Source organism: Mizuhopecten yessoensis, unplaced genomic scaffold (assembly GCF_002113885.1).
Source record: "Mizuhopecten yessoensis strain PY_sf001 unplaced genomic scaffold, ASM211388v2 scaffold716361, whole genome shotgun sequence".
Taxonomy (NCBI): Eukaryota; Metazoa; Mollusca; class Bivalvia; order Pectinida; family Pectinidae; genus Mizuhopecten; species Mizuhopecten yessoensis.
The window spans coordinates 2060283-2072949 of NW_018480078.1; the positions used below are offsets into that span (position 1 = coordinate 2060283).

Below are 12667 nucleotides of genomic sequence, written 5' to 3' on the forward strand. Positions count from 1 at the left end.
CAAAAGGCCCAGGGTACTGATATTGGGCCTGTAGCATGCTGGGATGAAGGGCTACCAAGTTTGTTTAAATGAATGACATTGACCCACTTTCAAGGTCACAGGTGTCAGATGTCGTAAAATCTTCAAACAACTTCTTCTCAATAACCAAAAGGCCCAGGGTACTGATATTGGGCCTGTAGCATGCTGGGATGAAGGACTATCAAGTTTGTTCAACTGAATGACCTTGACCAACTTTCAAGGTCACAGGTGCAAAATGTCGTAAAATCTTCAAGCGACTTCTTTTCAATAAGCAAAAGGGCCAGGGTACTGAAACTGGGCCTGTAGCATGCTGGGATGAAGGATTACCATGTTAGTTCAAATGAATGACCTTGATCCACTTTCAACCTAATGTCCTTGTTCGACAATCAAGGTCAGAGGCGTCATATGTTTAAATCTTTTAATAGGTTCTTATGAAATCTTAAGATTACAAGTGTTAGATTAATAACAGGTGAGCGATGCAGGCCCATTGGGCCTCTTGTTTTTTACCAGCTGAGTATTGCAAAGTACATGAAACTGATTTTTGAAAAATACAAAAAAGAAGTTCTAAATATAGTTGAATGCAGTTGGGAAAAACCCCTGAAAACATGGCATAGCTACCGAGTAGCGAACCTGTATTTAGGGTCAGTATAATTTGCATTCCTACTTTGCAATGACCTTGCGAGCAATCCTTTGACAAACTTTATTATCTTGGATTTTTCCAAAAGTTTGGACCTGAAGCTAGAATTCTACGGCATACCAATTAATTCATGTATATAGTGATCTTTCTGGCAAGACGTACCTTAATCTCTCATCAATGGTCTTTCAGACAACATCACATCATAGGTCAGACTTCACACAGACGACAGCAATGTCAGCAGAGCGGGAATAGGCTGAGAAGACTCCAGATCACAGTTGTAACTCCATGGAAATTTTTCATGTAGGGGTTTTTCACTGAAGGTTCAACAAGCCCCCTGACAGATAGTATTGTCACCATAGATATAATATTCAATATATAAATCCAATTTTTTTTTTAATCCGGGTCTTTGAATATGACTTACCAGGTGTTGGAATTTTTGGGTGACTACAGTTTCTTCTATGGGGCTTGTTGAACCTTATAGAACACTGCATGGACACATTATGTTCTTTTTCTGTCTATTTTGTATATAGACGCGTCCAATGAGGCGTTGCATAACGCTGTACTGGTCAGCTATTTGATAAAACAATGGAAGATTCAGATGAAAATGTTCATGTCTTTCAGAAGGTGTACTAGGGTTGGATAGTCGTGACATTACTCTTAGACTTAATATATTGCAGAAACAAGATTTATCTCTCTTTAGATTATACATAATACAAGATCATTTTTGCAGAGAGGGAGATTTAAAATTTATAAGGGCCACAAAATTTCCTTCTAGGACTACATCATATAAGAAACACTAAAAACGATTTCGAGGAAAATATGAATATATGGTAATGTTGTGATTATACCATATTAATTATATAGAATATGATGCTCAAAGTGTTAATAATTAATATAGTGAAAAGAAAAAAAATGACTCGTATGGATGCTATTGGCATTTTTATGTGGACAGAGATTCACTAGGTTGATCGGTAAACTGACAGCCCGATGATGGGGATGTCGCATGGATCAAACAGGCATAGACCACAGGGACCTGCTAATGTGTTACAGCTATATTTGGACCTAAACTACGATGATCGGAGTAATTTTACACGTTTTAGGGGTTAGGATCAACATTCAGTAAAATGAACCCGCCCACAATACAGCTGAAAAACTTCTCAGGTCCCTGTGGCATTTTATTGTCTTGTCGCCCTATGATATACCTCAAACTAATTGCAACATAGCTTATTTCTGGTTTCATACAGGTTGGTTTAACAGAAAAAAAATCTACAAAAATCGAATTTTGGGAAAATGTTTTTTTTCGCCCGAAATAGGATCAAGAAAGTAAGGCAAAATGCTTACTGGACCAACATTGAAGTGTAAATATCAACCTCTTGTGTAGGAATAAACTGTATTGAAAGACCAATCAGTGTACAATACAGATTAGCCAAAAAAATAGATAGGAACCATCACATTGAAAAAATACCACACCATGAATATTGCTAAAAGCATTCAAATGTCGAACATATTAGCTTTTGTTGCATTTTTGAGACAGAGTATTAAGTTAATCAATATCAATATCGATACTGGCTTTGTAGAAATGCATTGAAAACTGATTTGTGTATTAAAGTTTCATAAATGAGAAGTTTTTCTTTCACATATTAGAATTTATGAATGTTCAAAGTTGGCCTGTGGGGCTGACTGGGAGCTGTTTTAAAGTCCAAATCGAACAATATTTCAATTCATACATGTAAGATTTTAACAATATTTTCAGCAAAATACTGAAAAGAGCTCTAAATCATTTTCTATGCAAGTTACTCTTAGCAATAATGCCATCTTGGTTAAGATATCTCCAAATAATGAATGAAGTCAGGTTGATGAATTCCTCACCTCGTGCAAATTTGACTAAACCGTTTAAAATGGCTAAGTTCATGATTTTGGACAGCAGAAATGTGATTATTTTTTGTGTGTTTTATCTGATTGCTAAATCTTTTGGCAGGAATTATCACCATAAAATGGTACTCTTGATTAAGGGGAAGTAAGGTTAAATTTGTATCTTATTATTTTAACAGATATTTTTTTTATTTCACACAATAGAACAGAATGGGGGGATAACTAATTTTCAAAAAAATGATGAATTTGTATGAATGTTTAACTTCAAATTTATCTCACAAAAACATTCGTTTAATTATTGCTTTACTTGCAAAATCATTTGTAAATCGGACAAAACTGGTGCACAACATATAGATTTTCGTTGTTCAGAAACATTTTTTCAGTGTTGAGGCAAAATTGCATGAGATGAAGTTTTCACCATCAGAGCTTGGACACATTTGTACACTTATCTTACCAAAATAACCGTTTCCAATAAGTTCTGCACACATACATTTGCTTGTCCTTTTTCAAATTACATGTTACAGAAATAGGTAAATTGTTTATTTTGGACATAAGTTAACACCAAATCGGCACATTTTGTCAAATTAGGTGGTTGATATTTTTTTTTGTATGTGAATGTACCATTTTTCGTGCATTAATATTAGATAAAATGTGATGTTTTAAGAAGCTAGATATAGACTCATTAGGTCAATGAGATTAAGTAATTAGTTTTTTCTGCATTTAAATAGAAAACAAAAGCCAATATTGTCAAGCTCAAAATGCTTTGAAGCCATTTTCATAGTTCAATAATTTTTCAATGCAATTCCCCTGCTGTAACATTTTGGTAAATCTGTACTATATTTCAGTTGGTCTTGCTATACGGTTAATCTTATATATCCAGTATTGTAAAAGAGGTAGATATTACACTTCAAAAGGGGTCAGATATGTGATTTTCCTTATTTTCTTGATCCTATAGAAGGTCAAAAAATGATTTTACCAAAGTTTGATTCCAGGAGACTTTTTTCCTGTTATAATACTGATAACTACCAATCCAAAAAAACAAAAAATAAATTCTGTTGCAATTAGTTTGAGGTTTGGGCTGATTTAGCGTAGGGTGACTAGACTATTATTGTGTTAGTAGATGCTCTCGTCGTATAACAAAGTATACTTTATGTGTATAACTTATTTTATGTAGTATGTACATTTAATACAAATATTTTTTGCTGATTAGAAAAGTAGCAAAACATAATTACCGTTGTAATTTAGCACTACAGAAAAAGATAAATAATTTATAAATTAACCGAAAATTTGTTTGGAATAGACCATGTTTGCTACATGTAGAATAAAATATATAATCCGATATTTCCGTTGATGCAGTTTCCGCTCGATAACTTCCTTAAGACAACAAAACATTCAATATCACTTTGTAGGAACAAAAGATACAATTTCAACTGAAATGCATCAGACAGTCGACACATTCAGCAACGTAAATTAAACATTCACCGGCAATGTGAGCAAAAAATATCACCTGATCAAAATCAAAGTACAAATAATCCCTTATTTTAATTTGAATACTTAAGAAACATATGTAAAAGTACTGTTGATATGATGTGTACATATACTGTTAGTTTTTTTAAAGGAGGGGACTTAGGCTATGCCTGTTCTGTTGCCCAATTTCTTTTGTACATAAGATCAGTAAAATAAAATATTCTGGAAAAAATAATCTTGGCTGCTAGTTACCGGCCATAATTTCAGTAATCATAAGTAAAGGTTATTCTTTTTATAAATTTATTTCTGGTTAGGAACAGATGACCTTTGACATAAATGCTTCCATGCAGTACCACGAATGGTTGCGGTTTTTTCCCTCGCTAACTGTGTACTAAATACCAATATAAATTTATTTCATTCTTCTGCTTAGTAGAAGCGCACCACAACCGGAGCGCAGACTGCTTTCTCTTGACACGATCTAAACCTGTAGGTTTTTAGCTAACCTGGTCCAAAGTAGATTTTGACTTAATTTGGTCTGGAACATCCTTAGGCCAAGGGGACTCAATTTTGTATAGACGGTGGGTGTGGCCCCCCTGGGGGCAGAAGGACGGGGCCCAATAGGGGAAATGGAGGTAAAACATTTAAAATCATTCTTTTACCGTAAAGATCAACGGATTTTATCCTTCTTCTTCTTAGCTGTACAAGGGCTCCATCAATGGTGATGTTTATGACCATGGAACCCTTGTGCAGAGGCGTGAAAAAAGGGGATTATTTACAGTGATTTTTTTTTTTTTAGCTCACCTGGCCCGAAGGGAGCTTATGCCGTGGCGCTCCGTCCATCCGGCGTCAATATTTTGCTTTAAACAACTTCTTTTGAATAACCAAAAGGCCTAGGGTGTTGATATTTGGCAAGAAGCAAACTGGGATGAAGGGCTACAAAGTTGTTCAAATGAATGACCTTCACCCATATTCAAGGTCACAGGGGTCAAATATGTTAAAATCTTTAAACAACTTCTCCTGAATAACAACCGTTGTTGAATGGAGTAGGCAAATAGTGCATTAGAACGGGACACTTTTTCATATATTTCAATACACTTTAGAGAGAAAATATCTCCTTATTCCACACAAATAGACCTGCATGTTACTGATTATAAGTGAAATGGGGGAAAAAAACATGAAGTTGGGAAGGGCCATTTTCATTTTCGTACCCGATTTCAGCCGACATCCAAAGCAATATTTTAATGAAACATTTTTTAAACTATCGTGTAATTCACATTTGTCCGTGACAGTGACAGTTCGATTGACACTAGACATTGTTCATGTATACATGTGGGTATACAATTAAACTACCGTCCGGTGTTTTTACTTTTCATGTGATCTACGTTCGCGATTATGACAAAACCAAATTGAATGAAAGTATATGTGTTCCATGTCTATGTGCTCTAATACTACGTCAAACTCGGATGCAAAAGTTGTTTTGTAAAACTTTCACGTTTAGACGTGGATATATATGTTACATTACATGGGGTATATATATATTAAGCAGGAGGAATACAAGTGATTTGTCAGCAGATTTCAAAAGATTATATTGCAAATATTTGACTCTTACAAATTTGCAGCATAATTAAACTGACTCTTTATATGTAATACCTATCTATTTTGTTATAAATCAAGTAAAATATGAAGGTTTCATTCTGTGTAGCCGCTGTTCTATCATCTTATTTACGTTCCTGCCATATCAGAATCGTCCTCCAATGTCAATTTTTACGTAAATAGGGGAAAAATATCAGACATGGGGTGTTAATCTTCATATTTTGCTGGTAGCTTCCTGGGATAGAGCCCGACAAAGTTTGAGAATAAAAATGACCTTGACCTGCTTTCAAAGTAACAGCGGTCATATATGTGAAACGCTTCAAACAACTTCTTCTGAAAACCAAGAAGTATAGAATCTTCATATTTGGCTGGTGGCTTCCTGAGATAAAGCCATACAAGTTTGATAATGAAAATGACCTTGACCTATTTTCAAGGTCACATGGGGTCAAATGTGTCAAACACTTCAAACGACTTCTTCTGAAGAACTGAAAGGTATAAAATCTTTACATTTGGCTAGTGGCTTTCTGGGATAGAGCCAGACAATGTTTGAGAATGATAATGACTTTGACCTACGTTCAAGGTCTAAGGGGTCAAATATGTCAAACAATTAAACAACTTTTTCTGAAGAACTGAAATGTATAGAATCTTCATATTTGGCTGCTTGCTTCCTGGGATAGTGCCAGACTAAGTTTGAGAATGAAAATGACCTTTACCCACTTTCAAGGTATCAGCGGTCAATTATGTGAAACGCTTCAAACGACTTCTTCTGAAGAACTGAGAAGTATAGACTCTTCATATTTGGCTGGTGGCTTCTTGGGATAGAGCCCAACAAAGTTTGAAAATGAAAATGACCTTGACCTACTTTCAAGGTCTCAGGGGTCAAATATGTCAAACAATCAAATGACTCTTTCTGAATAATCTTGGAGCATAGTTTTATAATATTTAGCGCGTAGCTTCCTGGCATGGCGCCTGACAAAGTTTGAAAATGAAAATAACTTAGATCTCCTTATGAGGTCACAGGGGTCAAATATATCAAACAACTTCTTAAGAAGAACCAAAAAGGATAGAATCATGTAACAATATTTGTCTGGTAGTTTCAACAGTTGGAGCCGACAAAGTTTGCGAGTGAAATATTTGTAGTACAAGATAATATTTAATGAGAATATTTTGCTATGACTGCTTAAATATTCAGGTGAGTGATACAGGCCCTCTGGGCCTCTTGTTCTATTTGTTGTATTGGGTTTGTGTCGTGTTGGCCCCAAATAGAAGAGAAGTGTCCAAGTTTTGGTGTGACTAGTGCTTGGTATGCATGTTCTTTTTATATGTGGTGAGTTTATTTTTGAATTGCGTTTGAGAAAACCTAGGGACCTATTGGCATTGGCTGTGATGTTGTTTATATGTTTGTCCCATCGTAGGTTATTTTGTAATGTTAAGCCTAGGTATTTGCTGGGTTCCTAATTTAGTCTGGAGCATCCTTGGGCCAAGGGGACTCAATTTTGTATAAACAGCGAGTGTGGCCCCCTGGGGCAGAGGGGCGGGGCCCAATAGGGGAAACATAGCAAATTGGTCAAAATCCTTTTTCTTCTGTAGGAATGACAGGATTTTGTCCAAATTTGGGATGAAACATTCTTGGGTGAAGGGGACCTAATGATGGTACTTTGACCAAATTTGAATCGTAGCCTCCAATTTGGGAGGTTATACAATTTTTTATAAATGGTCGGTTTGAACCCCCTTGGGGCAGAGGGGCGGAGCCAAATAGAGAAAATAGAAAAATAGCTTTAAAATCCTTCTTCTTCAGTAGGAGTGACAGGATTTTGTCCATATTTTTTCTAAAGCATCCTTGGGTGAAGGGAGACCTAATTTTATATCAATGGTGGGTCTGACCTCCCTTGGGGCAGAGGAGCAGGGCCCAAAAGGGGAACCATAGCAAATTCTTCAAAATCCTCTTTTTCCTGTAGGGATGACAGGGTTTTGTCCAATTGCATATACATATAACCCCTGGCTTAACATGTAATACATGTACACTTCCAGCAACATCTGGCTACTTCAACTTCAAATTTGCTAACATTTCCATGTGAGCGGTACAGGCCCTCACGGCCTCTTGTTTTTACCAATGGGGAAGGGGGGGGGGGGGGGGGGGGGAGCAGTTGATGATTCTGAGTGACTGACTCGTATGAGCTTAACCTCAAAGAGCTTTTTTAACCGTTCATTGTACTCATAAATATTGCCACAACAAATTTTCTCTTGCACACTACGAACGATATTAGTGACGCAATACTTCCAATTGATTCATAATTTTTATATATATATTTTTTTTTAAATGGAACATATTCACATGTGCATTGATCGGAGAAATCAAAGTTCTCTAACCATATCACTTTAGTAAAATGAATCGATGGTTACTTTAGATGCTTAATAATAAAATGTACAATAAGTACTACATGGATAAAATCAATAATTTTCACAAAAAACATCAAATCGAAATATATTACGTAAAATGATAAGATGGTGTAATGATATGCAATTAGTCTATGTCATTATGCATAAATAGATATTACGTTAAATGTTTCACTATATCGACTTTTGGACATGTGAAGAGCAGTACTTTACCAAAATAACACCTATATAGATTAAAGAAGAAAAAAATACAAACGTCCCCGGGTGGGCTTGAACCACCAACCTTTCGGTTAACAGCCGAACGCGCTAACCAATTGCGCCACGGAGACCATATGTTTGCAAATGCAATTTTACAGGTAGTAGTTTAGCTGCAGGTGCCACGTATACTGCGTATCTGATCTGCATACAATTTAATTTCTGAAGAAGTGAAGAACATGGTTAATTAAAAAAGATAAACATAAATCAACATAAAGTCAAGCCCTTCATAAAAATACAGGAATTTAAAATGGGTTTTTTGAAATAAGACATCCCCGACACCGTACGTCAATCTTATAAGTTTGTAGAATTAACATTGTAACTTACATTTATTATAAACTCGTTTTGTTACTGATCATATGTTACGGTTATTTTATTACTATTCAAATACACAGAAGCCTGTCTAAACCGAACACCTTAGATGGAACCACTGCTCAAAGTTACTGACATTTTATCCACAAACACTAGCCTATGTCCCTATATTTACTAAATATATATAGTCTAGTGTACATAATTGGAGAAAATTATTTCGTTGAAGGACCATTGAGAGTTGATTTATCAAACAAACACACATCTCAAGACATTTATTTTTAGTAGTTAACGGATGAAATGAGAAACTAAAATCAAAAGTGTTTCATCCGAAATATTTGGTTTCGTGTTAATTTATATAATAAGCTAAAGCAGAGATTTACAATCAAGTCACGCTTGTTTTCATATAAGAAGGTAAGCTGTTTATATTTTTTATTTACAATTTTAGCCCTCTTTGAAATTATTGCAAATTCTGTTATTTGCTGATACCAAACTTGATAGATAGATAAAAGAAAAATTATACAGACGTAGAATGAAAAAATGTATACGTCCCCGGGTGGGCTTGAACCACCAACCTTTCGGTTAACAGCCGAACGCGCTAACCAATTGCGCCACGGAGACGGCATGCCAGCGAAGGATCAAAGCTTTAAAATATACAGGATTTAGTAGAATATCTGATTTATACATATCTGATATATCCCCCCTCCCCCGACGTGAAGTCTACGGTTCTCATTCAATCTCTGTATATAACATTTTAAGTAATGAATATTTTATCATATGTTATTATGGCCCTATTACACACATGTCAATAGAAATCTGTGTTATAGGACCACAACAATATTTGCTAAAATATTCGTTACTTATATTTACATTTTGATAGGGTAATTATGCTTCATTTAAAAAAAAATCAACAGTTTTTGAACAGCAAATTAAGTCTTGACAACAATGAAATCGATGACGGCAAAAATAGAGATTGATGACGTAACAATAGCAAATGTTGTTATAGTCTCATGACGACATTTGTCTTCTCTCAATGCATTACAATGGAAGGATACATAGCAAGTGTAAATATTAGGAGATGAAAGTAAACAAAGGTTGAATATGGTATACTAAGTATCATTTTGATGATTATAGACATTTGTGTGGTAGTTATACAACTATATATATATTTCACTTGATAATATGCGTTTCATCGTTTTGAAAACTTTCGGTACACTATAACGTTTTGAAAGGAATTTAAAAATAATAAATTGCAGAAAGTGGCACGCCTTGTGCTATATGCATATTTACTATTTATACATTAAATTACAAATAGAGTGGAGAATTCCTTGACCAGATTTTGGACATTTTGAACTTAGAAGCATTGACATACATTTAAAATTGGGATTACATTAAGCAAATTATTAAGTATATTAATGTTTCAAAGTCGGACTTCTAGTTATCTGTATCCAAATTAAAATACCCCCTCCCCCCCCCCCCCCCCCCTAATATGTGCAAAATGCTTTCCAAGTGATAAACTCTTTTTTTCTGTGCTTACAGTATAGTACTTGTTTTTTAAACCTTTTAATATTGTAATGTTTTTGTCTCTGTTATTATACGCATGTTTTGTCAAAATACAAGCTCTTTGTATCTTATGTTGTATGTTTTGCAAAATCGACGGAAAATAAATATTCTTGTTTTTTGTATCTTGTATATTTGACAATACCAAATTTCAACATCAACATGATATTTAGGAAAAAGTTAAAAATAATGAAACGTCCCCGACCGAGAGGGCTTGAACCACCAACCCCCGAGTGCGCTAACCGTTTCTGTTAGTCAAACGCCCATTGCTTACATGCTAAGGACAACTGGAAAGCGAGTATATGAAATAATCTATTCGGAGGCGGGATTGGTAAATCATATTACCTGTACCTCTGGCTGCCTGTTGTATTAGATTGCTATTTGGACAAAATATCTCGATTCAACCTGACATTCTATTAGACCAATTTGTTCTATTTGTGGTATTTTTCTTTCCTAAACCTACATTGTACATAGTTTTTAAATGCAATTGTCCAAGGCAGCCACCAAAGAATTATGATTGTTAAAGTTGATAGCTATACAGCAATTCTTCTGGGAACTGATGCACAAAGGAAAGCAGTGTTTTTCATCTTGAATTGTGTAATTAGACACCGTTCAAAAAAATGGTTGCTCGCATTTCGAAAACAAAAAATAAAAAACAACGGCCCTACAAATTATCTTCACGAATCTACGACCTTGTATATCGATTTCAGTTATTGACTTCATAGGTCCACTGAAAACATAAAATGAGACGAATTTGGCGACTTGTTTTTCTGTTTCTTTGATCTTTCTTCTTATTTTTTTTTACGTCAAATGTTCCAAGATTGTTTTCTCAAAAACAATAAGCCAGGTTATTATAAAACTTTTCATGAACATTAGTGGGCATGTGTTGATGTGCATAACGCGTTTCATTTCCCGATCTGTCAATACAAATAATCGCCGTGGCCTGGGATTGATTTACATATTTATTGGTGTGCGCCAGGGTGTTGTCAATTCGACAATCTTTTTTGTGTAGTTTTGTATGGTTTGATAGGATTATACTTAGTATTGACAGCTGTGGTCATTTAAACCCGTGTCTCCATGTGTGTAATGTATGCGTGTATGTTTGAATGCGTATGAGGCAGGGTTTGTTGGTGAATATGTCTTCTTGCGATAGCGCAGATCTAATGCCCCTCACTGAAATACCATGCCAAAAGCACCCAACACAGCATTCCGTCCTGTCACATTGTACTGACAACGGATTTAACGAGTTGTTGCGATTACTCTAAACGCTGAACATTTAGAAGGGAATAACAAGTTCTATTATCAAGGACGTACCGTCTTGGGAACAGAACCCATTGCCCTCCTCACTTGGGAGAACGATTAATACTTAAGACAAAATTGAGGTAGTGCCAAGAAAAGGTGCTCGGATAAAAGGTTACTACGAAGTACGAAGTAGAGGGAAAATACAAAATTCCTAGATGTTTCAATGGGTGCATCAGGTTAAGGTCTCGTTATTTGTGTGTTCCAAAGTACAGTATACACAGGCAACTCCCTAATTCTGCAATGGGCATCCGTCGCCTATTACAACGTGCAGTAGGTTTAGCAACAAAAGATATATTCTTTTCTCAATATATAAAACGGTTCTCCGTTCCAATTAGAAGGTGACTATTACTTGAATTTCAATATTATGTGGCGATGGATCGATCGTTTACATATCAATATATCTACTATCTAAGTAGTCAAGGGTACATAATAGGATAAAATCGAAATCTCAATATAGTAAAAGAATGCCGCCATGTTTTCCTATGTGACGTTACATGATTTTCGATCTTTACAACTTTATCAAGCAAAGAAGGGATATCTTGTTATAATATGACACTGCTTAAAATGAAACATTTTTTCTTCAGAAATGGTATTGCATCAGATTATAATATTTGGTATTAATGTTGAAATAAAAGATTATGCAATGATATGTATGTAATACCGCCCCTAAGACATGTTCAAAAAAATTTCATAAGCAGGTAAGCCAAAACATTATCTCGGAACACCTGATCTTATTGTCTTGATACTTTTTCAAGGATTTCCATGTCAATCTTTCTTTGTTTCTTTTTTGCTCCATTGTTATCGATTTTGAGTTCGAATTATCTTTTTTTTTTGGCCATTTCGGTATTGTCTTTCTGGTGGTTTTTTAAGGTTGGTTGAAATCGTAACAAATATATTTTCGTGGCGATATTAAATTTCAGCATCGCAAAACAATTAAAGAAAAGGAATACAAAACAGTGACGTCCCCGGGTGGGCTTGAACCACCAACCTTTCGGTTAACAGCCGAACGCGCTAACCAATTGCGCCACGGAGACGAGATGTTAACAGCGCTGTTAAGCGATCGAGCAGTGGCTGACGTGCTGATCAGTAAAAAAGACGTCGACCATCATATTATATATTATACCTAAACAGCGTGTATGTACATACATACACCTGTCATTGTTAGACCATTTATTTGACAGGTTGAAATATGTTAGTTGTAGCTTGGTCAATATACAAATGCAGGAGATGGGGTGACTTTCATGTCATTTTGACATA

At 35.3% G+C, this 12667-nt stretch overlaps 3 non-coding genes across 3 annotated transcripts; all 3 read right to left on the reverse strand.

Moving 5' to 3' along the window:
• Positions 1 to 8239: 8239 nt before the first annotated feature.
• Trnan-guu lies at positions 8240 to 8313 on the reverse strand. Its single transcript has one exon. It is a non-coding gene; the product is annotated as a tRNA-Asn (tRNA).
• A 782-nt stretch (positions 8314 to 9095) lies between these two features.
• Positions 9096 to 9169, reverse strand: Trnan-guu. The gene has a single exon. It is a non-coding gene; the product is annotated as a tRNA-Asn (tRNA).
• A 3201-nt stretch (positions 9170 to 12370) lies between these two features.
• Trnan-guu lies at positions 12371 to 12444 on the reverse strand. Its single transcript has one exon. It is a non-coding gene; the product is annotated as a tRNA-Asn (tRNA).
• Between the last annotated feature and the right edge of the window lie 223 nt (positions 12445 to 12667).